The sequence below is a fragment of the Anomalospiza imberbis genome, chromosome 5, assembly GCF_031753505.1.
Source record: "Anomalospiza imberbis isolate Cuckoo-Finch-1a 21T00152 chromosome 5, ASM3175350v1, whole genome shotgun sequence".
Lineage (NCBI taxonomy): Eukaryota > Metazoa > Chordata > Aves > Passeriformes > Viduidae > Anomalospiza > Anomalospiza imberbis.
The window spans coordinates 71049705-71076963 of record NC_089685.1 but is presented as its reverse complement, the minus strand read 5'-3'; the positions used below and the strand labels follow the sequence as shown (position 1 = coordinate 71076963).

The 27259-nt window shown below is 38.2% G+C and overlaps 2 long non-coding RNA genes across 2 annotated transcripts; both read left to right on the top strand.

Annotated features, from left to right (window-relative positions):
* The first annotated feature begins 626 nt into the window (after positions 1-626).
* On the top strand, positions 627-3251 carry LOC137475058 (uncharacterized). Its single transcript, XR_010999673.1, has 3 exons — positions 627-688; positions 1782-1849; positions 1944-3251. It is a non-coding gene; the product is annotated as an uncharacterized lncRNA (long non-coding RNA).
* Positions 3252-8155: 4904 nt separating this feature from the next.
* Positions 8156-21369, top strand: LOC137475057 (uncharacterized). The gene is made up of 4 exons (XR_010999672.1): positions 8156-8392; positions 8669-8759; positions 20205-20253; positions 21309-21369. It is a non-coding gene; the product is annotated as an uncharacterized lncRNA (long non-coding RNA).
* The last annotated feature ends 5890 nt before the right edge of the window (positions 21370-27259 follow it).

Genomic DNA, 27259 nt, shown 5'->3' with positions numbered 1-27259 from the left:
TGATTGAAAACAGAGGCAAAATTAAGGCTCCAGGATGTGGTCTGGTTGACTTGGTGGTGTTGGGTCCTAGGCTGGCTCAGAGGTGATCCCAGGGGCCTTTTCCAGCCCCACTGATTCTGTGGGAAATATGTCAGCTCACCTATCTGGTGGCATCACTTCTCCGTGGAGCAAATCGAGGACTACCTGCAGAATCATATTTCTACTGATCATAGACACATCCTCTGAAAGAGCAGTAAAGGTTAGAAAGCCTATGTGAAACAAATATGATCTGGGTGCAAAGTATCAGGCTGAGAAAAGAATTTTCAGTGGAGATTAAGCTCCTTAAAAAATCCATAGGCTTTCTGTCTTTGAAGGTGTTTTCTTAGTGTAGCTGAAGTTATTATTTGTACATAAGTGATGAAAAAATCAGAATTCCCATAGCCAAAATCTACATTTAAAGGAAGAGTGAAATGCTTCCAATACCTTAAAAAAAAAAAAATCCAGTCTACTGGAATATTTTGTAGAACTTTTGTATGTAGCACCTTATTTTTAGTGTAGTAACATTTGTTTGCAAGAAGTTTAAAATATTCTTTGTCTTTTTTCACTTTTTCATCTGTTTCCAACAGAGTTTTGTATTTTAATCTTATAAGTAGAAGTAAAAGATTTCACATTACACCCTGGAAAACATCTTTACACTCTCTGAGATGGGGTAAGTAACAGAATATAGAAATATTAAAATCCTTACTGTTATCCAGAATTTTACCAGTGCAAGCAAACTTACTTTGTTGTCAACAAGGATTGTGAAAATATCCTTTGAGTGGAAAAAAAATAGAAACAAATAAGAGTATTGAGCATCAGAATGAGTTCAGGAGGTGACAATGCTGCAGTACTTTCACATCTTGTCTCAGTTATAGCTGATATGTAATTCATGATAGAATGGAGCTCGCTATAGATTAACCAAAGGATTTATCCCGTTTTTCTGTGGCCTGCACTGAGCTCTAAATTGTCAATGGGGATAATTTAAATTAGGAGTTAATCTTTACATGCCTTAGCTCATGGTTCATGCACACCTAAAAGCTTGGACCTAAGCATGTTTTGTCTGTTTCTTCATTGTGTTAAGTGCTAGTATCCCAGACTAATTCTGGCCTGACCGCATTGGTTCAGTTTTATGCAGCTCCCCTTGCAATGAAGGCGACAAAATGTTTCTATTTTTGTCCATGCATGAGTGGCCTAAGTGGAACATCTTAGATGGAACATCTATGCCTTTAATTGCCTAACAATTGCTTTGTCGTGTAAGACACCTGTTCTGCTGTTTGTAACTTTTTCAGACTCCAGAAATGTTTGGCTGAAATTTTCTGGGTCGAATATCTGCCTCAGGCCGAATGGGATAAAAAGAGTTCAACTGTTTCTAAGAACAAGATTAAGAAAATAAGCCTTGTTTTCTCATGCTTAAAACCACTGTTTGAGCGGGTTTGAGATAAAACCTTGCTAATGTCTGTGTTTTAATGACAGCAGGAACTGGGCAGTGAGATCTCTGAGTCGACAAGGAAAGTTAGAAATTCAAAGCACAGATATTGCTCCACACCTTGCTTCTTTCAGTCTGAATTCAGTCTGCCAAGCACTCAGACCTCCTGTCCTTTCTCAATGTTCCCACATTTAGGTATTTCAAACTCCTAGGAAAAGCTTTACCTGAACTAATTTTTGCATTTATCTTTTCTCACCAATCTAGCAAAGATGAGTTAAGGCAATTCTAGCTGCAGTAGTCAAATATTAAGCCAACTCTCGATTTTTTTTCTCATCAGCTTGTTCACTTTGCTGTAAGTGCAGCATTAGAATAATCTCTCCACATCAGGGAAAGAAATATAATGACGTTAGTATTACACAAAATTTGAACTGAATAGCAGACTCAATGCAATTTTAGTAGTTTTTCTCTTCCTTCTCAACTTTTCTATTTTCCTCTCCAGCATTTCTGGATAGACATTCCAAGACTATCAATATGAATAGGATGTAACAACAGCCATCTGCAGGTCAGATAAACCCATCCATCAGCACATCAGCAAGTGGACCTAAAATATTTATAGAATTTTTATTCATGAGAGAAAGAAAACGTTAATTGGTGATTAACATAAGAAGGTAATAATGAACTCAAATCTGTGTAGTGCAGTTTTGTTATTACTCATTTTCTGCAGGCAAGATAAGAAAACAAAATGAAGAAATTAGTTTTCATTTGCCAGAAGAGCTATTTTGTGTAGATTACTGATGAAATGTATTTTGAAATCTGATGCATCTGTACATATCAAGATTCATTTCTCTGATCTAGTGAAATATCAGATACTTCCCAAAAAGGGAGCTTTATAACAAACAGTAAAATCTCTATCAATCACTGTGTATTCATAATAACTCATAGCCCTGATACTTAATTACAGCTAAATATAATTTCTGACTTGAAACATTTTCAGCATAGTACTCAGCATATTCCTAACTTAAAATGAAGGTTTTTTTGTATTAAAAGTTCAAATACTTTAATGGATTTGAGTCTGTCACAAAGTTGTCTATATAGTCAGCAATTACTGTATGTAAAAGTGTGAAAATAAGTTCGATTTCTGCAAAACAAGCAACTCTTCTGGAAAAAAAAAGGTAGTGTTCCTTTAGGTAGTCTTCTTCAGAGAAAGAAAAGCTGAAGTGCCATAAAAAAATTATATCCATTGCTTGTCCTCTCCTAGTTTAATTTCATTTTAACTCAAATAAACATTTCTTTACATTTAGTAACATTGGAAAAGGTTGTTCTTACTCATTTTGTAAGATTAAAACTACATTAGCAATATAGATGTATTAATTTACAGATACAGCTACTAATTGCTTAAATATTGAGTTCAAAACTAGACACCAGTACTGGGAAGGGATAATTGGTTCTTGCCGTAGAAAAAAAACTATAATAAAGAACTTGAAAGTGCTGTCACATTTCACATAACAAGCAAAATCTCAGAATATTTGAAAAATATTCTGAAAGAAAATGTCTTGGGGCTTTCTTAATGAGAATGAATGTGGTTTGAAAAGATCAAATAATATTCACATATGTCAAATACAGGTTCTAATAACAGTTAGAGATAATGAATAAAATTAAAGTAGGTCATTTTTAGTCACTTAGGATCCAATAGGAGGCATACCTCTTCCTAACTGCTTGTTAAAATATAATTAGAAGCATTTGCTGTATTTACCAAAAAAACTCTATATCAAAGATTTAAAAAATTAAAATGGGATATTTTACCATTCTTTAATTTTCTGTTTTTGTTTTATTAGCATTTGAGTAGTAAATGGCATATAAATATGTTAATATTTTAATAACTGGCATAATGCATTCCTAACCATAAGTAATATGGCAGCTATAAATATTCTGGTAGGAGAGATGGGGTTTTTCCTCTCATCCTGAATATGATGGCTGTAGCAACCCACAATTATCTACAAATATCTGAAACTGAATGCACAGAATAGTGGAAAGAAAGAAAAGTCCAAATTACAGCGTTGTTTGGACAGCAAATATTGAATTTTGTATTGAAAACATATGGAAATTCTTAAGAGGAAAAAACAGTCGGGGTGAGGACTCTGATGTTGTCTCCTTTGAGTCTCAGTTGTGTCAGTTCAGGTGAATTCAACACATGGTCAGCACATTTCAGCCCTGGCTGTGCACTGGTCGTTTGTCCATAGTAGCGATGAGGGGCAACCCAAAGGCTTTTCAGACTGCTTGTTTCAGGTGTCAGACTGGATCCAGCTGGCTCAAAGTGGATCCAACCAATTCAAACTAGGTCAGAGCAGATCCAGCTTCATGCTTTGTGATCAAAGATGTCTCAGCTCTTCCAAAAGTAAGCCTTCTCTGCTTAGGGTTAGGCTTCTACTGAGGGGGGTATGTATAAAATGAACTCTAGGTTGATAATGCTTTTCCATCTTATTATCCGTGGACAAACTGATGAGGAGATATTTATACCAATGCACAGATCCTTGCATTTTGCACTAACCACCTCTGGTCTGTATAGTTGAACACTAATTTCAAAATCAGCACTTTTATTTATTTACTCTCTCACCAGCAGCATGAGCTGCTCTTAAAGTCAAGTCCTCTTAATGACACAGAACCTTTTACAGCCTTCTTTTGCTAATGTATTCTTCAAGGGAAGACTTGCATGCTTGAAGATTACTCTCAGACATAATGAAGAAACGTCAGAAAGCCTGTTGGCCTAGAAAAGAGCCATTCACATCCACTCATTTATGCATATCCCACTCACATGCTGGTAGTGGTTTTGTGACATATATTTCTATCCCCTTATCCCTCAAGTTATCAGGCACCATATGCAAGGCAGGCATTAAAGCAGGAACATCACCCGTGACACCTAGTTAGTTGGTTAGAGACAAAGTCATTTCTTCTTATCTCAGCAGGAGGCCACACTACTTTGAGCCCAAAGCTTCTTGGTTCAATTTCTTGCAAGAATTGATTCCTTATAAATATGAATTACTCTTCATTTGATCTTTTCTCATTTGTGGGCAGGGCAGCAGTGCCCCACGGATCTGTGTGTGGAGGGTCCACATAGGTTTTCAGTGTTTTCTCTGTGGAAAGCAAGAAATAGGGATTGGGGGATTCTCTACATGAGACTTTGGAGAGTGCACTCTGTTTGACATAACCTTATTGGAATGGGGGAAGCTTAGGGTGGCAAAGGGAGGAATATGTCAGATATATACATTAAGCCCTTTCTCATCCTGTAGAAATTCATCACAGACCCCAGGGAAAATCTTTAAAAGTAGATCTCTGACTCGAGCTGGGGTCCTCTTCTGTGAATCATCACTGCACTGTCATTCCCCAGGTATGCAGGATTAGGCAGGAGGTAAACAGAGCCGTAGAACTGATTAAATTTGTGAAATTGTAAAGTAGATCCTATATTTTCAGGAAGAAATGAAACAATTATCTGCTCACGGTTGAGAAAGGAACCAGACATTATCTTAGTCACCTTCCACGAGTTAAAGAGTACCAGAGCAAACTAGCCCTTAGCCACTGTTTTGTGCTGGAGGAAGTTAATGTTTGTCTTTGGGCTTTATTTTTACTCTGGACATAATGTATGTGTGGACATACCTGTTAAACCACTTTGTGGGTTTCACTATCACTGAAGCGTTTATAGGTACCATCTCATAGATGCGATCCCTTTTATCTTTCAGTGAGCTACAATTTCACAGAGTGGCAGAGCTTGGAAGGCAGGTCTGGAGACCTCGTTAAACTCCCCTGATCAAAACACAGTCAGATGGAGTAGATTGCTCTGGACTATGTTCAGTTGAGTTTTGAACATCTCCAGAGTTGAAGAATCTCCAGCCTCTCTTGACAACTTCTTCACAATCACCCCTACTTGTTTTTTTTTCTGATGTTTAAGAAGAATTTACTGTAGTTCAGCTTGTGCCCATTCATTGACTCCTGGCCAGTCTCTAGGTGCCAGAAAAAGGATTATGCCTCCATCCAGTACTTATCTGCCTGTTTTCCTGTGCACTACGATGCGCTGGTCCTGAACTTGCAGTAGCTGATCCTCCATAATTAACCAGTTCTCCTGGAACTCTGCTTGCTCCACGACCACATCACGAGGGATTCTTCCAATCAGGCCCCTAAACAGAGCAATTTGCCCTCCTGAATTGCAGGGTTATGTTCCTGCTTGGCCCTGTCCCTCTTCTCTCATGAGCTTGAACTCCACCATCTCCTAGCCCCAAATGGCTCATCATCCCAGACATTTCTGTGCTCCCCATGGGATCACAGCTCTGCCTGTGCATGCAGATCCCTAATTCCTGCTGTTTTCATCCTGTCACTCACGTGTTATTTCCCTTGGAGATGCTGTCAGCCCTGCTGGCTTCACAGAAAAGTTCCCGTAACTCTGCCCTATCAGCATTGCTTTGTGCAACTCTTCCGGTGCTGCTGAAAAAATCTCCAATGGTGTGGTTGCGTTTTATATGAAGTTTGAAAAAATGGCCTTATCTGATTAATTGTGACCATGCAAACAGATTTCTAAGATATTCAACTTTTTGGAAAAAGAAAGGTGTATGACAATAAACAGCACAGGAAGGCTCCGTTACAGAAGCAGTTAGATCACTCTGAGCAATCAAATGATGTTGTATGTTGCCCTCCTTTGGGTAAGAGGTAGGTATCTTTTTCCACTCCTTTGTGGTTCTGTTTTTTTTCTAGGTTGTGCCCCATATTTTGGCCAACATTTCTACCACCTCTCAGGAATGTGATATCTCGACTGTGCATGATCTATTGCTGAGGGTATAATGAGAGTCAAGTTTGCCAACACAGTCACTCCATTATCTAAGTCATAGCTCCATAAAGTGCTTTGAGGTACCTTGAATATGAAAGGCCATATGTCTCCATAAATTCTGTTTTATTCTGTAGGATGCCCAAGCTGTGCCAATGCATATTCAGTGTTCTGGGCAATGGGAAGAAAATGGGAGGGGGAAGAGGAAAAAGACCATTCTTAACTGTACTACACTGGCCTTTCCTTCTTCACGACAAAACTATTTTCACATGTTTGACACTCACTCTTGAAATTGTTGCAGTAGAGTTATAACTCTGTAGTGAAACACGGCAAAGAGCTCCTTGTGAGTAACAAGTCTTAAAGGACTGCTATCAAAACAGCAGTTTCTTGCTTCTAGAGCTAAAGCTAAAAGCCATATTTTAAATTTTGGTTTGGTGCATGTCATATTTACTGTACTACCAGAACTTTTCAAAGGCAATACTGATCAGCTCCTTTCACTCTTCCAGAACACTGCTAAAGTCTGGAAGCAGTCATACTATTCTCTCAGTACTCTTGATTTCTCCAATCACCTTTTTGGGGCATATTAAACTGTGATTATGTTCATTTCCTGTGAGTCTTAAGTGTGTTACAGGCTCTTTAAAGCTGTTTTTTGTGGGTGTTGGATTGTAGACATGGGACAGATGTTCTACAAGCTTTTCTATTAACATGTCTCTGCTGCATACAACACCAAAAGAACCAGAAGAGACGTCTCATACTCCATAAAAGAATATATGACCATAAAGGGGATAAAATCTTTTCATGTAATTTCATTTCTGAGCGGTTTTTTATATACTTTGATAAAATGAAATTAAGAGGGACTAAAGTCAACTATAAGGCTGCTTCAGCATTTCAAAATATGAATAATTAAGTAAACCCCACCTCAGCAAATAACATAATCATCCTGAGGATGCAGCTTGGCTGGAAAACTCTCAAGATCTGGAATAATATTTTGGCAGTTGTGTTTCTGGCAAGGGCAGAATCAGGATATGTAAAATGCAGGAAAATTAAAAAGATAAATAGAAGAAAAGTAACTTTTTCAAGCATGATAATTTGTGTGGAGTTGATTACAGGGGACTTTAAGTTGCAAATTCAGAAGATTATCTGGTTCCAGTCAATTCAGTGTCTGAATCACAAGGTTTTTTTACTTCATTGTAGGGAGAAGAGCCATGTGCCTGGTTTTGGATTTTGTGCTATGTGCTGTGACTGTATTTGTATCAAGACTTGCACTCTAATGTCGCTCCACATTAAGCTTCATGTAAAAGTATTTAATATATTTCTGATTTTTCTCTGTCTAGTTCTTCCATGCCTGGTCTCTATTATTTGTGCCCTATGACTCTTACAAGCCTTGTGTTCTTCTTGTGGATGATCTGATGGATTTAGCATTAGAGAAAAGCGGACATCTATCTTGAGGTGCATTAATTGTAAGTTGAATGGATGGCTGCACACCCTCAGTATTCTGTTTTTAATGTTGTCATGGGTGTCATCTCTGTTTCCAGCTTTTTGGGTTTATTGCACTTCTATTTTCTGTAATTTTCTTGAAAGGCAGAAGGTAGAGTTATGCTGTGATGAATGAGTTGGGGAGCCTATAGCTCAGGCAGTAGTTTGTTCAAAGATTGACCATTGAATGTAAAGCATGCAAGGCTAAGAACAGTTTTGATATGATCCATTGTCGAATGTGCAGTGATTCATTTTCCTTTTCTAAATATGCTATCTTGGCTGTAGTTCTACCATTTGTCACATTTTTCTATTAATAAGTACCCAGAAGGACAAAAGCATGAGCAGGCTTTCCAAAGTTCAGTACAAAATAAATTAACATGTAAGAAATATCTTCTTGACATAACAGAACACACACCTGACAGCATACCACGTAAATTAGCAACTTCTGGGATGGTAGCTGCAAAATGATAGCACATGGAAAGCTTTTCCAAAAGGTGATATTGAGAGCTGAATGGGAATTTCAAGAGCTTTTGGGAATATTTGGCTCTCATTTCAGGTTATTTTATTCATAGTTCTGTCTCTGATGAGGCATGTGCCTATATTTATAGGGACATCATATTTAAACCCGAACAGGACCTGTTGCCAGTCTCAGGTGAAAAAATGTAGGTAAACATTTACTTTATATTGCCTCTCTTCAGCAAAGTTTAAACATATGATAAAATTTAATCACATGTTTATATTCTTTTTTGAATGGGGGGCATGGTAATCTGGGCTCTCAAACAGATGTAGGGCTGCATTGTTATGTGGCCGTGAGCTGTGAGGTTCATGGCCAAGTTGCTCAAGGAATTCATGATCTTGAAATACCGCAACACGCTGGAATCTGCAGGATTTAAAATAAATTAAAGGAAAGGAAGAATTTGTGTGTTTTATCCTAGCAGAGCAAAGCCTCCTTACTGCTGATTCTACTGTGAAGATCGGGAGGGTGTTGGTTACTCAGGCAATGACAGCGCTGGATTAAAAACAAGCCAGGTTGGTACAGATCCAGGGTAAAGAGTGCTAGCTGAGAAAAAATGAAAAGGTAAGCACATATGGCTGAACAGCTGCTTTCAAATTTATAAAATATCTTCTTTAATCCCTGCAGCTTTCTTGGCTTTTTCCTCCTAATGCTGTTCCTTTACTGCAAACACTGAGAAAATAATTCTGGTTTTTTCATTGTAATTTTTCCCCAAATATTAAATCACTTCCATTTCAAGTTTATAGTTTTGGTTTTCACCCAGAATACCCCAAATGCACAAGTAAATAATACTAGAGGAGCTAAACAGAGTTTCAAGTCATAAAATGGAGAGACACTGAAGGAGAAGAAAAATTGTTCTATAGTAAGTCAAATTATTTATTCTTGTATTGGTGGCATGATTTTTTTTTCCCTTTCTGCTTTTGCTGCAGCAAACTTCAAACATATGCATGATTTTATACATAGCCCAAATAAGGGAATTTTTCTTGCCTCAGTCTTAGGATAATAGTTTTTAACAATTTTATTTGCCTTGGAATTCTCAAAGCACAATTAAGACATTAACTTATTAAATTTAACAATATACCTAAAGGGAGTGAAAATATTCCAATTTTCAGCCATGAAATACAGTGATTACTACAGTGCTCATATGATAGAGTATAGGAAGTGTAGGACAGAATAGGGGAGTGGCTCCTGTCCATGATAATCTTAATCCATTAAAACTTTAATATGGTTCATCTTTATAGGAAATATTTATAACTAAATTGTCTATCTCTACAAAAAAAAACTATTTTTCTTCTAATATACTCACTTTTATTTTGATTCTTATGAGTTGTCAGACGTGTAAGTCACACAAAAATTCTAATTTTTTTTTCTGAGAAAATGGTCATGTTTCAGAAATTGACATTCTCTTCAGATTTTCAATAAATGAATCTCTTTCAGGTGACATTTTAAAGAACAATAAGTTTTTCAGGATTTTTCTCTAAAATTGGGCATTTTTGAGTTCTTCAGCCAAATTGATGAGAGAAATGCCAAATTTTTGCTTGTATTTTCAAATTTAGATGGGGAGGTTCTTGACTGGGCTGGGTTTTAATATTATTTTTGTTTTATACTGCCTTTTGAAAAGAAGCAAAATTAAAAATGTTGTCCTAGGCTCCACTTCTCCAGAAGTGCTCTGGAGTGAAGACACAGGTGCTAATTTGAGTATGGGAAGCAGTGAATTTGCATCATGATGACGTTTCTCTTGGCCTTCTGCTGCTTTTTTTTTTTTTTATGGAGTCATTGATTTGAGCTCGCTTCAAGGGCTTTGTCCAGCACTTGGGCATGGATATAGATTCCTGGATCCCATTTTTTTTAAAGTCGTTTAAATGTGTGTGGCCAGCAATTTTTCAACTTTCCCCAAAACTGCTTGTTGAACAGATAGGAACCCACCAAGACTCTGATTGACTTTGTGTATGTTTAAAGAAATCTGTCATGGATTGTAACAGATGTCAAAGAGGAAAAGCTCCAGTTAAGTGGTTTTTTTTGCCCCTAAATGCCTTTAATAACTTCACTTTTGGATTTAGAACACCTGAAGTACTTCAGGAGAAGTCCTTTCGCTGTTTAATGCTTCTCAGTGTTTAAGAGGCACTTGGACAATGCCTTTATCAGCATGCCTTAGCTTTTGGTCAGCCCTAAAGTGATCAGGCAGTTGGACCAGATGATCATTGCAGGTACCTGTGAACAGAATCAACTTATTTTATTATTGTTATTATTACTATACTGTAAATATCATATTAATGTGCTATCAGGAATGATTGTAAATGTCATTCTTTTATAAACAGAGAAGTGCAAATTACTTCAAGCTTTATTTCCCTTTATTTAGTAGTCTTTTATGTGTGTTTTTCTATAGCAGGACTGAATAATCTTAGTTTGACAGTACAAGTATATTTTGCAGAGGGAAAAAATCTCCAGAGTTATGACCACATCAGCACTTGGCAGCTCAATAGATCTGTATTTTCCTATTTTCTTCCAGCACATGGGAGTTTAATAGCTTACCTGTAGAACAGGAAGTTTAGACCTGGTCTTTAAAGACCTGTGTCTTATTCCAGAGGAGACCTCTATCATTATTCCAGCTAGGCTGACAACACGGAACACACTGTCAAAGTCCTGGAGGTAATACCCTTATTACATGTGTCATTAGAGGATGTTTGCCATATCTGCTTTAACACCGCAGACATTTTAAGTAGGTTATTCCATCACTTTGCCATTTTGATTATGACAACAAAATGACACCATATTGAAATGGATTTTGGAAAGAAAGGCTAACTGTCCAAAGAGGTCCATGCTCGCTCTAATTAAAATTGGCTTAGGTGGCACAACCTTCATAATTCAGACTATGGCTATGAAGGATATGCATGTTGAAAGCGCTCTTTGCTCATTAGTGCTATTTCTGTCAGACACTGCTACCTGCTCTTTTCTTAATGAATGCTAAGCCATCTCTTTAGAAGATTGTGCTGCTTCCCTGAACTGAGGGAACTGTCTTATTTCCTCCCAAGTTCGTTGAGAGTAAAATCGGGGAGTCACCTCTTTGACATTTCCCAACCTCTGTACTTATTTATCTCTTTGAGACCCTGCGCTCCAGAGATATCACTGTCTTAATTAAGAAGAAGGATGTGACCATGGTAAATTGACTGATTCCATTGATTAAGGACTAGCTGTACAAGTAACATTGATTTTAACAGTGGGTCTACATAAATGTAATTGTTCGAACATGGGGCTGCATAATTATGGTGATGTACGAGAATAGTTGGTTTGTCCTTTTCAACCTTCACTAACATTCTTTTGCATGGTAATGTACCTCGTTCAATTAGCAGAAATCTTAAATGTTACAAAATGTCTTTTGTGAAGGCACACAGTAATCATTATAGTCTAATTTAATCTAACAGCATCAGACAGATACAACTCTTTCCTTTCTTTGTTTCTAGATTTTTCTCCCTTACCTTTTTTTTTTTTTCTCAGCTCTTAGGAGCACTCATATACCCATAAATGAAAAAAAAAAAAAAAACAAAAACAAAAACAAATGGGAGAAGGACTTTTCCTTGCTCTGCCCAATTTGTAAAATGCATGATTTTGAACAAGAACCCACAGAGTTAATTCATGATTAGGGACAATTTGTTTTCTTCTTTCCCCAGTTGGAATTCCTGTGGGGCATACTGGACATATTCTTAATCTGCCCAGCAACTTTACCAGCCCTACCTCTGGTGGAAAAATTGCATTTTTTCCCAAATGTGGACAAATATCATGTCTTTTTCTGAATCAACCATCTACCTGTCCATCTCTCATCTCCATGCTCCCCTAAAACCAGTGTATGCTTGATTGCACATCTCTGATACTTCTTTTTGTGAGGAATTCATAAGGCTTTTAGTGCATGCCTTACTTTTAATGCAAGTCAGTAAGCAGAATCTGGAGAGACAGAAATTTAAGGAAGGAAGTGGAAGAAAGCAGCACAAAAGCTGAAGTTTTAATTGCTGCAATAAATATGTGGACCACTTTCAGAGTACAGAACTTGTGCTACCAGTTCATAATTATTTTTTATGGTGTATTCTCCAGACAGAGCAGAACTCCGTGGGGCATTAGGTTATTAAGTCTTTTGGGCAAGAACTGTCTCTTGGCAAAGTGTTTATATGACTGGTGAGTAATTCTTGGTAAGAAGTAATAACTTAGTTTTGTAGGGTTGTTTATTAGCTAAAAAAATCTGTGATTTTGTAGCACCATAACTTACTTGGAAGTCTGAGTCAAAGAGTTCAACCACTGGTTTCCCTTCTCCTTCAATGTTTTCCATGTCTATTTTCAATAGGCACAAAACTGGGAATTTTGACATTCCCAAACTGCTTTGAGTTTACCTATTTAATGCTACTTATAACTGGAAGATACAGATACACTTGAAACCTCAGTTCTATGAATGATATAGCTTGATAGAGGAGATCCATGTGGATTGAGGAATTCACTCTGGCCAGTTTTGGATAAAGGTCTTGCTCATTGATATCCCAACCCTTGGAGGAGCTCTTAGGCAGGAAGTTCCACCAGGAATTTTGGTATCCCAACCCTTGGAGGAGCTCTTAGGCAGGAAGTTCCACCAGGAATTTTGGTATCCCTACCCTCAGATGAGCTCTTAGGCAGGAAAATCCACCTGGTAGATTCAACAATGGCTCAATGGAGGATTAGGGCTGCCAGGCCCAATACTTCAGCTTCCTTGCAGAAGCTTTCTCCTCTTCAGCAGCCCAGAGCCCAACAAGTCAAGCAGCACTCCAAAGGATGGATAAAAAAACCAGTTAAAGATGTGTCCTTCTTGTCCTGAAAATTTTTTTTTTTTTTTGACATGTGCTTTCCAGTTGATCACTGCCTACGTTGTCACATGTTCCTATACCAAAACTTGCTGTCAGGCTGGAGACTTCAGATAATGCTGTGGTCATCGTATGGCAGGTGCCCTTGAAAAGTTTAGTTTACCTTTTTTTTTTTTCCCTACTACAAAATGCATCAATATTTATTTCCCATATCTGCAGCAGGAAGCACTTTAGATAATCAGTCTCTTCCATACTATCAAAAATAGGCAAAAACTGTCCTTGCAGTACGTGTGCATGAGTACATGATATATCTAAATGAGAATGAAAGCCCTCCAGCAATCAAGTATGCACACAAGTTAAGAGAAGTGACACCAGTACACACACTTCAGCACATATACATGCATACGCACAAAAAAATCATATCCTGGATTTAAAAGGCTTCAAGATTAAAGGCCCAAGGGGCTTAAAACTTAAAGAAATATTTCTCCCACCTCATTGCATATTCATGAGTAAGTATTTTGGCAAGCAGACTGAGCAAAATAGCTTACAGAATTATGGAAGGAAGATTATTGTTGATTCCTGTGTGCCACAACAGAGCTGTCACGGAGAGAAAGGAAAATGTAAATAATCATCCAAATGACTGCATTGGCACAGGTGAGTCTGAGGGCTCTATCCAACTCGGGTCTTGTCACAGGCTTTTGACCCATGTTAAGCTGCAAAACTTGGAAAAAGGGTCCTCCAGCGGCCAGCCCCTTCTGGAGACAGGTTAAAAGGTAGGAGGGGAAGCCTGCCCTGCCCAGCAGGAGGCTGCAAAGGCAGCTTTCCCACGGCTTTTCTCTGCTGCTTTTGGTTTGGCCCAGACCTAAAGCTCCCACCAGGCACCAGGGCTTTGTGCAAGGTTCTCGTGTATTCCACCAAATTTGCTCTCAACTACTGTGCAAGATGAAGAAGTGGCAGAGGCTAGTTTTAATCTCCAGGGTTTTCATTTTTATGACCAACCTGGTGGTCAAAATGGCTGGTAACTCACCTGGATTTTTCTGTCTTTCAGTGGTTTTTTTTGGGTGGTTTTTTTTGGGTGGTTTTTTTTTTGGTTTTTTTTGGGGGGGGTTTTTTGGTTTTTTGGGGTTTTTTTTTGTTTTGTTTTGTTTTGTTTTTTCTCAAATTTTTTGCCAAGACTCTATAATGACTGAAAATATTCTGGGGTAGAAAAATATTTTTCTCTGTATCACTCTGGCAGATACCATGAATAGACATTATACTACTGCTTTATATACCTGATTAACAAGCAAGGTTCAAGAAATTTCAGTGATAAAACTGAGCAATATTAATGAGACAAAAGTAGATTCTAAGAATAATGGGTAAATAATATGATTAAAATAGCAAGAAAGAAACTCAGTGAAGAAATAAAATAACAATACAAAAAGCAGTTTGCCACTTGTGTACCTTTACTCAAATTGACTTAATTTACATAAAAGCAGAGTGAGCAAAGGATCACTTCTGCAAAAAAGCAGAGTTTGCCTGTATCCTCTGGAAGCAAGCAGACAACACTGAAGACAAAATTACTGCTACCTTTGAAATCAGAAAGGGTCCTTAGTAATGTGAAAAAGGTAACAATACAAAGAACAAGTGCACTGCTCCATCCAGCAAGACACACCAGGATTCAGCATCTCAGTCTAACCTTGATTTCTGGCATGAGAGATCCCACACTTTACAGAAAAAGAAATGAAACTTTATTTTCTATAAGCAAAGGAGTAGCTCTCACAAAAGTATGGAAGTGGAATTTCAGTGTTGTTCCAGCTGCTGCAGGGATATATAGAAACCTGCAGCCAGGAGAAAGGTGTTGTTAACTTCATTCAGAAGGCCTACTTCTGGGTTAAAATAACAGATTTCACCAAAAAAAGCTTCCTTCAAAGTTATCATTTATTTTTACCGTGAGACTTAAAAATATTTATATTCTACAGAAATAGTTCCAGTTTGTGCACAGCCAGAGTTCCACAACCCAGCCTAGTTTTAGAGTGTCATGCTCTTCTTTCTCTTTTTCTTTGTATTTTTTTCTACCTCCTTAGTCTCATGTCTTTGTAGGCTATAACCCTTTCCCTTGGGAGAGGAAGGCTTGACACCATCTCTCCCTGGTCAGCTAAGCTTGTCCTAATTCTTGTCCGGGGAGACAAGGTGAGCTGGTGGGTTCATTTTCAAGAACACCAAAACCATGGTTCTTGTCTGTCTTTTAAGGCACAAATTCAGGTGCTGCCTGATCTTCACAGAGACTTGGGACCCTGAGGCATGACAGGGTAACAGGGCATTGCTGTGTCCAGTCCCAGATTGCAAAGTAAGATGTATTCCATTTGCCATCTGTATGCAGCTGTCTTCTCTTAAGTGGGCAGTTTTTCTTATCTCTTCCACAACCAATTCTCCCTCTGGGGAGACACCAGCTGATAATGGGCTATTGAATGCCACTGCGTGACTGATAAAAACTATAACATCCCACCGTGGGATGCTCCGCCCAGAGGGAGGAGCCAAGCATTCCTACCTGGATATAATCTGGGTCTTTGGGACACCAGACTCAGCCTTGCCCGCTGGATTTCCAGGAGGAACAGCTGGGTTTTCCCACTGGATCTTCAAACAAAGACTACACCCTTCTACAGGATCACTGCTCCGACAGAGCCACATCTGCCATTCCAGGAGGACTGCAGCCACTCCAATTTGGACGGCTACCAACACGCTGGCCAAAGGGGTGTCAGGTTGTATTCTGATTCTGTCAGTGGTTTGTCTTTTTTATTATTGCATGGATTTTGTTTTCTTTTTCACTTTTCCTAAGAAATGGTATTTCTGAATTGGAGTCTCTCACTGGTTTTTGTTTTCAAACCAGCACAGTCCGTTCTGCAAAACAATGAACAGGGACATGGGGACAGGCTCACCTTTGACGTATGCAAGGTGGAAGTGTAAGTTATGATGTCATTTTTAATATTCCTCAGTAGTCCCACCTTCCTGCCTTCTGGCATTATCAGTGGAGACAGAAGTACCTTAGGAAACCTGAGGAGAGTGAGGAGAAGACACACAGCCAGAGCACAGCCTTGATCTAAAATGGTGCCCGGCCTGAGCAACTTTTAATTGTGAAATAATTCAGAGGTTCTCTCTCCCTCTCTCCCTCTCTCCCATTTATACAGCTGGTTAAAAACACCAGAGCAATGTATAACCCTGTGTTCCCTCTGTGCTTGAAGTAACAGCACCAACTGAATTTCTACTGACAACCTGCAATTACTTCAGCAGAGAGCAAAGCACAGCCCAAAACTTCAGGGAAGTATTTGTATCTTAGACAAGGCCATTTCCCATAGGCCACAGGATTAGTGTGTGAATGAGTGGAAATATGGCTGTGGGCTATATGTGATGACAATTCATAGCTCATCCATCCCAGAGGAGATTTATGGATCTGCAGCCTACAATACCCTACCTTCAAATTTATTTTACTGACCCCACTGTGAAATAAAGTAGTATAAAACTCACGCTGCTCGAGATATTCCTAATATCATGGGTCTAAAGCCAGATTTTTTTTCTTTTTAATGGATTTTTTGGTGAGATTATCCAACTGTCTTGAGCTTTTACAAGGATGACTGCAGCATGCATCAGAATTGTCTGTCATCTGTGTCTCACTGACACTGAACAAGGACTATGATGGTTCTGTGTGGAACTGTAATGCTGAGCCCACAATTAACATTTCTTACACTCACAATTAGATGCTACAACTTGACCCTTCTGCCACTGATTTTATTACCAATCTTCTCTTTTGCCTTTCTGAAAACCTTCCTGCTCGTTCCTAAATCAGAGCATTGTGAGGACAGCCCATTTGTACCACTGTTTGGAGCACTGGGATCACGAAAAACTGTTTCTATTTCCTGATGGGCTTCCATTTTCTCTTGTAAAAGCTCCAAATCTGACTCAGCTTTTCCAAGAGAAATACTGCAAGGTTGGTTGTAAAGCTCTGAATGTGTTAGATATGAACTCAGTTTTTAGGAGTTTAATTGTGGGTCTGTGAAACTGAAAAACCTTTAGGAGGTAGTTAGTAGAACTCAGTACTAACACAGAGAAATGTGCAGCCTTCAGAAAGTGGAATGAGATGGTGAAACAGCATTTTTAAAATTTATATCTGGCTGATTAATGTAAAATCTTGTCATTCTCAAGTATTTAATATGCATCCTGACAAAGTTTCATGTTAGTTGATCAACTATTTTGAATGAGGAGAGAAAGGTTTTCATTCTTTGGAAATGTTTCAAATACTGATCTAGTTGCACTCCTCTAGCATTTTGAGAATTCCTTCCACAAAATGCCTTTGTTGAAACTCTGCTTTTTGTGGATTGATGGTTTTTTTGGGGTTTTTTTTCTGGGTTTTTTTTTGTTTGTTTGTTTTGTTTTGTTTATTCAAAGACTCTAGACTAGTATTTCCAAAGGCATGTAGACCAAATTTCTCCCGGTGCACCTCAGAAATGTCAGATCTGCAGAGCAACTGACAGATAAAAAATAGAGTTCAAGAGAAATTTTTTGCTCTTCACTCTAACAGATGAAACAATAAATACAGAGATGGTATCCAGAAAGCATCTTATTTCCTGGGTATTTTCCTAGTTCTGTTTGCCTTTCACCAAGCTCATATGTGCATGAATAGAGGATGAAGACAAGTTTCTAATAACCAAACTGGCAATTGTGCTTCTAACCCATTTCAATTTTTTCTTTTTTTCTCAAATGCCATAAACTTTTTGAAGATGATGAATTTGTCAATGCAAATAACCTTGGATCCAAAAGAAATTTCATGGTTTTTTTTAAATTTTAAATCTTGGTTGGTTTTTTAGAATGTTTAATTTGAGGAAATTAGCTAAGCCAAGCTTGTCTTCACACAAAAGTCACGCCAAAGTAATTTGAATTGCTTTATAAATCAATTCTGTTAAACCAATGTGAACACTTGTTTGGACACTCCTAAATTGATTTTGTCCTGTCTTATATTGATTTAGCTTAAGTCAGGAAGGAATTCACTTAAGATAAATTAATGCAAGTCTGAAATAAAAAGTGCCCACATAGGGTTTGCATGGGCTTGTTAAATTGATTTTAAAAATGCACTTTTAATTAAAGTGATGTAAATTTGTGTAGGGCAGGCCTAACACCACAGAGAGAAATCTTTGGCTTGCAGAAATTATGAGCTCTGTCGTGTCCTGAAAGGGCTTTAGGTCTACCTCAAGGTATTGCAAGGTTTCTGCATTAATACTTGAAATAGTTTACAGTAGCTTTGCAAGTGTGTAGATCTCCTACTCAGAGAAAACACACCTCTTCTCACTCTGACAATTTTCTGGTTTTTCCAATCATCAGTATTGTTTCCATTAAGATGAAAACAAAATCTGATTTCTGAACTTACAGACTTTTCAAAATCTGCACACACATTTTAACTTTTCAGCTATCTGCTGCCTTTAAGCAAAACCATCTCCAAGACAACTTCCTTCACATGACACTGGCATTGATTTTGAAATAGGCAAGCACCTCTTGCATACTGGGGACTGATTTCATGTTAAGGCACAATAGGACATTTGCTGGCTTCATATCTAACACTGTCTTGCTAATGTAAAGCAATCAGTTTTCATTGTACTGCTAATTGTTGAATTTCCTTGTGCACTTCAATACACAATTACCAATTTTTCCTCAAATCTATTTGTCCAGCAAAGAGGGTCTAGACACAGGTGGCCTTGCAAAGTAACCTTGAATAATGATTTGGAAAAAAGGCTGTAACCTTCACGATGCTGCCTGGAATTGGCAATCAAAATCTGAGATTATACAGAAACCTCAATCTCAGAATGTGCCTTGTTTGCTGAACTCTTGCTTGATGCAAAGGACATTTTGAGGGAATCTGCATTGCACATTGGCATGTGGAAATCACACCCATACCCAGCTCCTTGATCTCCCAGGAAGAGAAAATAACAAAATCACATGTTTTTAGGGACAAAGCTATTCCTGGGACAGTAATCATAGCTGGTATTGGATGGGGCACCTCTGCTGAGTGCTGTTCTACTTCCCATTCAGAGATCTCCCTCTGCAGTTGCTTTGTTTCTGTGGTATTCCCACTTCTTCCCTGTGATTGCTCTGCAGGGAATATGATGCCCTGGATTCCTGAAGTTCAGTTGACTCATAAACCAGGAGACCTTTGTTGACTGTAGATCTGGCAATGTGGCTTTGGCATTGCTGAACCAAGCAGCTGTATTTTCCATGGAAGAGTTGTCATCTATCTGCTGTCATCTAAATAAGTAGCTGAGCTCGGCCAGCACCCATTTCTTTCTGTGTTTCCCACAAGCAGAGAAAATAAGCTTCATCTGCATAGTCCCTGTAATGTCCTATCTTAACCTTTGCTTTTCTACACACACACATACAAAAAAAAAAAAAAAAAGGTAGTTTCTTAAACCTTTGCACTATTTGTTTGTATTGTTTTACTTGGCACTCTAACTAACTTACATCTTTGCTAAAGTTGGGAAGGCAGCTGGCAACAGTATTTTGGAAAGAGTGGGGCAATGGATTCCTGTCCTTTAGGTAAAGCATTCCTACCAACACCTTTTAGAATGAGATTTACCCTTCTGTTGCTGCCAGTAGTTGACAGGTTCTGTTTGCAATGCATTTCTATATCAATGCTCTAGGAGTTGTCCCTCATTTTCTAGCTGTGTATTTGCTTTCTCTTTCCCAAGAGCCAAAGTTTGTACTTGTCTGTATTTAATTTCATCTTGTTCCTGTGAATGTTAGAGAGATCCACAGAAAGGTCAAGTAGGATGGGTCACTGAGGCTAAACTGCTTCATTGCCAAATTTAGTTTGAGGCACATTTGTACGATGGACTAGAATATTTGCAAAATATTTATTCCTGTCACACTGGTGTTTTTTCAAACAGTGCATTTCTAACACTGGACTGCATTTTAACAGTGAAAAAAAACTCTGCTGAAGTCTAAAGCTTACTGAAGTGTAAGAAAGACTTGAGAAAGAAAAGTACACTTGCTGGAGGAGTCATTGCCTCAGTTTCCATTGCCTGAAGAGTGACTACATGACTTCAGTGACCTCTCGAGCTTCGTTAACTGGACTATCTTGTTCACACTTTTGTTTATTTTTTTTTTTATTGTCTACAGGCATTTGTGTCTTCTGGGGTTTCTATATTGTACCTAAGCAAGTCTCATGGTAAGTCTGAGGATTTTAATTTTCTTGGTCTTGACTTTAAGGTCTTTTGGAATAGGTTCATCTATTTTTTAAAAGGCATTTTTCCAAAGTTTAGTTTAGTTTTCACCTAGAATGTTGTGATTAATCCCTAACCATGTCACACCTTTTTTACAGACACCCATAGATTCCACAGTTAGACTTTTCTTTGTTATGATTCTTAATAATTCTGTAATCTTGAGCAGCAGTAACTACCAAAGGCAACTCTTTGAGACCGGTGGCTAGCTGTGCACATTGAAGACACACAGATTCAGCTACCATCAAGAAAGGAGTAAAACGAGAAAACCATGAGTTGTAGCAACAAATAAAAAACATTGGGAAAAAAAAAAAAGGAAAGAAATCATAGATGGACCCTTATTAGTTAGTAGAGAGTTTATTCAGAGAACACGCCCTGTACACAGAGGCATGAAAGGCAGTACAGAAATGAGTTTCAGCAGTCAAATGGAATCCTAGGGAATGAGATAACATGGGAATGAGTGACATCAGGAGTCAATCAAAATGCACAGGTAAGAAGAGAAGGGAAGAATTTCAGAGAGGTGGTTGCACATGCAGTGTGTGGCAAAGGACTGTCTCCCCATCCAGCTCTGTGCAGGAACCTCTGTCACTGCAGGAAACAAAATACAATGAGGAACAGGAGGAGAGGGATGTAAAATAGGACATTATGAGTGTAAAGCTATGGATAATGATGGAAACATAAATATAGAACAGGAAAATGTTCTTAAGAGCACACAAACATACCTGCTACCTGCTTGTGGATCTCATCCTTCCTTGAATATTATGGCAAACTCTTGCAAGAAAACATTTGGTCTATTTTTCAAGTTTTCATATAAGACTTTGAAGTTCAAGACCATGCACCAGGTTTTTATTCTATTCAAACAACCCTGAATTTGGAGAAACTGAGGACTGATGCTGCCTGAAAGCAGAGGAAGGAAGGACTAACTCGTGGCTTGTATTATAAACCTTCAGAGACTATAAATGTCAAACTTGATTTGATCTATTATCACTTTTTTTTTCCTTAGAGGTCCCTCTGGTCACCACTTCCTCTGTGTGACAAAGGCTAACAAAAAGCTGAGAAGCAAGGTAAAATGTGTTACTATTTAAGGTTTTCTTAATTGTGGTGTTAAAAAATAATTCTATACAGAGCAAGCTTAAGAGCAGCAGATACCTAAGAAACTGTCAAGTAGCACTGTTAACTATAATAATTTATCCTATAATTTAATGTAGCTCTGACCCCTGTCATAAGTTAATACACCATGAAGAACAGTGTGCAAAAAACATGCTTATTAATGAATTGGAGAAATAATGTGACATTGTTTTTTGCCATTTCCCAGGAAATATCTTAATACTGGAGTTAGCAGAGCCTAGACAATTTTTGGTATGTAATTATGTCTGTCCATATCTTACTAACTTGTGCTGTGATTAAAAGGTTTGTAATATTAATTATTCTATCTTACTCCAGTTGTTTGATTCAAGCCAAAAGCAACAGTATGGAGGAACCCTGCATCATGCACTCTGTTTTTGCCAATGTTTTAACTAAAAATTCTTTGTAAATGCTAGCTACAGGTGTATACATTCACCACTAGCACTATGTAAAATACAAAATTCCTCAGACACCATGCAGTGCCCCAGTTCTTCTTTTACTAATGATCATCTCTTCTGGCGGCTGAGTGGCACAAGGCCCTAAATATGGTGGTGCTGTTCTTCTAGAATTTCTCTGCATGTAGGCAGGGGATTCATATGAGGATTAACATGCAAGGGGAAAGGCTGGCTGTTGGTGCTGTGATATTCCAGATATTGCTGTATCCTGTCTATTTTCTGTACCGTTCTTGCAGCTCATGTCCTGTTGTTGCTGCTTTGGCCCAGGAGATGTGCTAAGCCTTAATTACCCAGGGAGAGTGTTCCTGCATCTTAGAGAGGCTTTTTGGAAATACCTGTCTGTGTTCACGTACTTTGAAATTAATTCTGAAGACCGCAAATTAAGACCTGGGATATTAAATAATTTTCCTTCTGCACTATATCCGGTTGCGTGTTGGCATTAGTAGTATGGAACTCTGCCCAAAGACTCCTGATGCTGAAGAATTCTATCAAAATTGAGGATAAGTTCCTTTTGTAGCTGGTCTGGAGCTGTACTCTTGAGTTTTCCTTGACACTCTAAAATGTGTCTTAAACTGAGAAGTTTCAGTCAAAAGGAACTTGTGCTAAGAATACTGAGAGCTGTGGAAAGGTGCAGCTTTAGGACAGTGAGTGTCTCCAGAAAAAGCAGACCCACCCAGTAGGCAACTTCCATGGGGGTTCCTGTTGCTGCAGCCACAGTGCTGGAAAGAATGAGCTCTCTCCTGTAAGAAAAAAATATATCAAGTGTTTCTAGGCATCTAACAATACTGTAGACTAGTTAAACTGTAAAATGGAGATAATCCTCCATAGAGCTTCATTTTTCAAAGACTGAGACCTTAAATTTTGGTTTTTAAGTATCTGATTAGAGAACCCCACACTTAGATTCAACAATTTTTCTTTTTTTATGATGCATAGCTTCAGTTTTCAATCAAATGTTTGGACATCAAAGCCAATGGGATTCTTGGACAAAGAAAAATGGGGTTTTCTTGTTTGGTTTTTTTTTTTTTTTTGGACTTCCCATAGAAATGGACAGCCCTAAGTGGTTTGATTTTTCCAGATCAATGAAAGCTAACTATGTCTCTCTGACATTGTATCTGACCACTTGCTTAACAATGGACTTGATGGGGTAAATTCAGAGCAGTTTTAAAAAGCATTGCTTTGTTTGCTTGAGCATTTACTAGCATTTTTGGACACCTATTTTCCTAGTAATTTTCCTGTAGAAATGCTGGGTCATTTTATACTCACCTGATTCCTCTGAGGTTATCTCATTCGACTTGCCTACCTTGTTCAATAGCAATGAAAGGGTTAACTGTCTGGGTGTTTTTAGGTTTGCACTGTACTCAGGGACTTGACATTTTCACACTAATTAAAGCAGGCTGCCTCAGTCCCTCTGTACATGTAACTCATATTTAATTCAATGGAATCATTGAGTGTGCATTGGTGGAAGAGTTGGGTCCATACTTTGTCCTATTGTGATAGTCAGGAAATGTCTTATCCAGTGGTATATTCAATTTACCCACAGCCTAAATATGGAAATATTCAAGTCTTTAAAATATTTCACCTAAATTAAATATTTGTATCAAAGAGAGAGGTCCTAAAGGCTTCCTTTAATCCAAACTCTCCATAATTTGGGACTTGAACAAATACAAGAGCACCACCTCCAGTACAGTAATGCTGTTGTTGCAGTTTTTGTTTCTGGCATGCAATATGAGTCATACTCATCTTCCCAAGCTATGGGGCTTTATGGTTCATAATATTTCATGGTTTTAATTTCATATTTAAGTGCATATTTACTGGAATGCCATGTAGAAGTGCATCCTTTTCCTTTTAGTTGCAGAAAATATGAAGATTTCTGGCATCTCTGAGGTCCCTTTTTTAGGTTTGCAAAACAAAAACCAGGTGCTCTGGCTACCTCTAGACTTAAGGTCAGACTCACAGCATAGCAATTAGAGAATCCTGGAATGGTTTGAGTTGAAAGGGATCTTTAAGGTCTTCTTGTTCCAACTCCACTGTCATGGACGGGGACACCTTCCACTGGACCAGGTTATTCAAAGCCCCATCCAACTTGGCCTTGAACACTTCCAGGGATGGGGCACCCACAAATTCTGTGGCCAGCCTTTTCCAGTGCCCCCCCCCCCCATCCTAACAGTTCTTAGTGTCTAAATCCACTGTCTTTCAGTTCAAAGCCGTTCCCTCTTGCCCTTGTAAAAAAGTGCCTCTCCAGCTCTCTTGTAAGCCCCCTTTAGGTACTGGAAAGTGCTATAAGATCTCCCCAGAGCCTTCTCTTCTCCAGCTGGAGCCTCGACTCTTTGATAGAAACTTGTCTTCATAAGAGAGGTGCTCCTCCCCTCTCATCATCCATTCCCAGGTCTGTGACCTTATGTTGGGAGTTTGAGCAGAACTCCTGATGGGGTCTGATGAGAGCATGTTTTCTTTTTAATCCTGGCCCTGAAGCTCTAGGTTGGCCCCTCATCCACCCCCAGGTGGAACACCCTGTCCTCCAGAGGGTCGTTGGCTTAGGGGATGACAGCCCCTCCTTGTCTTCCCTGCCTTTTCTTTCCAGAGAATCCTGTGTCTTTCCATTCCAATGCTCCAGGAGCCATCCCACCACATCTCTGGAATGCCAGTGAGATGCCAGCTCCGCAGGCATGTGCCCTCCTGTCTCAGTCCTCTTATTCCCCATCCTGTGTGAGTTTGCATTGAGGCATTTTGGCTGATCAGGCTACCTTTCCCTTGGAAGAATGATACTTCAATTCAAGCTTATTTCGAGCTCTTTAGGTACAATTTTTGCCTTGATCAATAGAAGAAAATAAAAACTGAAGAGGAACAAAAGAACCCTCTGCTGATTTCCATTTCAATATAAAAACATTTAGTAGCTAAATAATCATCTATTCCATCTTGAGACTGCTGTGAGCACTCACTGGTGTATACAATTTCTTCCTTAAAGTCTGTGGAAATGTTGAACTATGTGTCTTAATATAGTTTCCTATATTTTAGTGAAAAGGCAGCTGTAGATGTCATCATGACTATGGACTTTTATAGTGCTGTAAAAATTCAGTGTCATCATAAATTCATGCTGCCGAAAATGTCGACATTTATGGCAACTTCTACAAGGGCATATTTTAGAATTATATTAAAACTTTATGCAGCAACTTTTATTTAGTTAAAAAAGTAAGATTATGAAGCAAAACATTTACTCTCATTTTAGAACAAAGAGGCGTGACAAATAGTTTATTAAAAAGGGAGAAAAATGAAAAGGGTTTGTAAAGCGGATCAGTCAGATTCTCAAAAAACAAGTGTATTGAATCCTGTTTATCTAAAACCACGTAATTGAGGCAAAAAATAATATTCACATGTATTGTCCTTAACATAGATTGCTTATCTTTTGGTCATGTACCAAATGTAGAGAAAATATGTAGTAGAACACTACTTTGAGGGTTCAGCATCTCTTATGTGATCAGCACTGAAAAATCCTTAGTTTTACCTGATTTTTAAGACATCTGAAGTAAGTGAGCTTAATTATTTCCTGTAAGATTAAGAAATAATGGAAATCTGGGTTCCTAAATCTGCTAAAATTTGAGCTGTGATGCTGCAGTCCTTTGGGAAACTCGTTGAAAGGAACTCCATGGACCCCAAATTAGGATAACCCTGCACACTGAAACTTCCCATCCAGGGACAATTGCTTGAGAAGCTCCTGATCCAGGTCTCTTATACTCAGTTAAACCATTGATCTCAGACAGTTTATGTCACAGAAACTATCCAAAAGAAAGTGTGACAGAAGTGGGGGAAGGTAAATTGCCTTTTGGCTTTGTTTTTTTTCCTCATTGAAGATATTCAGGACGTATCAACTAACTTTTCCTGAGTTTCCACCAGCTTTCATTGAAGCAGCATCAGAGGCTGTTGTACCTCAGAGAACAAAATATATTGAGTATTCCCTCAAAACAGTGACATTTATGTTTCAGCAGAGCTTTAGGGACTGAGTTTAGGGACTGAGCTTATTCCTACTGAAGTCGGAGAGATAGCCCTATTAATTTCCTTGCAGCAATAGCTGCCACTAATGCTGAAAAGAACTGACTCAAAGACTTGAACCTTTATACTAATGCATAAAGAAGATGTGGAACGAATTTTATGACCCCTATGCTCAGATTTGCCTAAATATTATATATAGGGACAGTCTTTCTCGAAGTTTAATGGCAGTTTTACTTATGCATCTCTACAGTTTTCCATGCACACTTCTCCAGCATGTTTGATTCTGTTCTCAGGCTAATGAAAAAAAGCCCCAAAATCAGAATTTCTCTGAAGGAACAGCGAAATAGTTGCAGCAAAAGAATATAAAAGAGATGACAAATATATATCAAATAGTCTTCTTTCTCTAGGGGTTATCCACAAAGTTGCCTTGCCAATAATTTCAAAAGCTGGGAATGTGGAACAATACTTAGTCAGCTTAATATCTTACATATTTTTTAATGAGATGTGGAGTAGTAAAATGCAATGAAGAGGACTTTTTTTCTCTTACAGTTGTCAAAATTTGAGATAATTTTTTAAAAAAGGAACGAAAAGACACATATGCTTGATACAGAAAAAAAAGTCTGTTTGCATCTAATAAATTATAGAAAAGTTCAAAGACAGCTTAACCTTGTAAAAATGTTACCTCTGTAATGCTGCCAAGATCAGTAGCTGTATGAACTATTGCTTTGACTAGCACACATGACTTTTTTCAGATTTTATCAAACTTATGCATTCATTAATTGGTGACTTTCATATGCTGGTGATTTCATAAATTGATGATTCATTTCCCCTTTCATTCAAAATCCCAGCTTTTAAAAACCTCATGCATTTTTCTGCCCTCAGAATCATAACATTCAGCTTAGACATTATTTGGTGAATATTCCAGATTCAATGCATCCCAAATCAGAAATTATTGGAAAACAATAACAATTATTTTATGTTCAACGTCTAAAATGAAATATAGGACCATAATAATGGCCCTCTGTTAAGGTTGCTCTTCTCATTGTAGCAAGCAGGATGAAATTATTTTCAGAAACAGAAAATAGGGAGCCACATAGATAAAAACTAATCTTGGCAAGAATGGGCAATATGCGTTGAAGTTAAATTGATAAAGTAGGTAATTATGATTAAAGCCATTTTCCTCATTCTTGGTCGAGAGACTTTTTTAGACCATGTTTAAACTTTCACCTGGTGTCCCATTTAATAGTATTATTTATTGATTCTAGATACCTTGCCCAAGGATCCATGTGAACGTTTGGCCTCATATGACAATGGATTTTGAAAGAAACTTTTGCCATTCATTAAACATCCCACTTACCTGGGTTTGAAAATTCACCTCTTCTGCGTT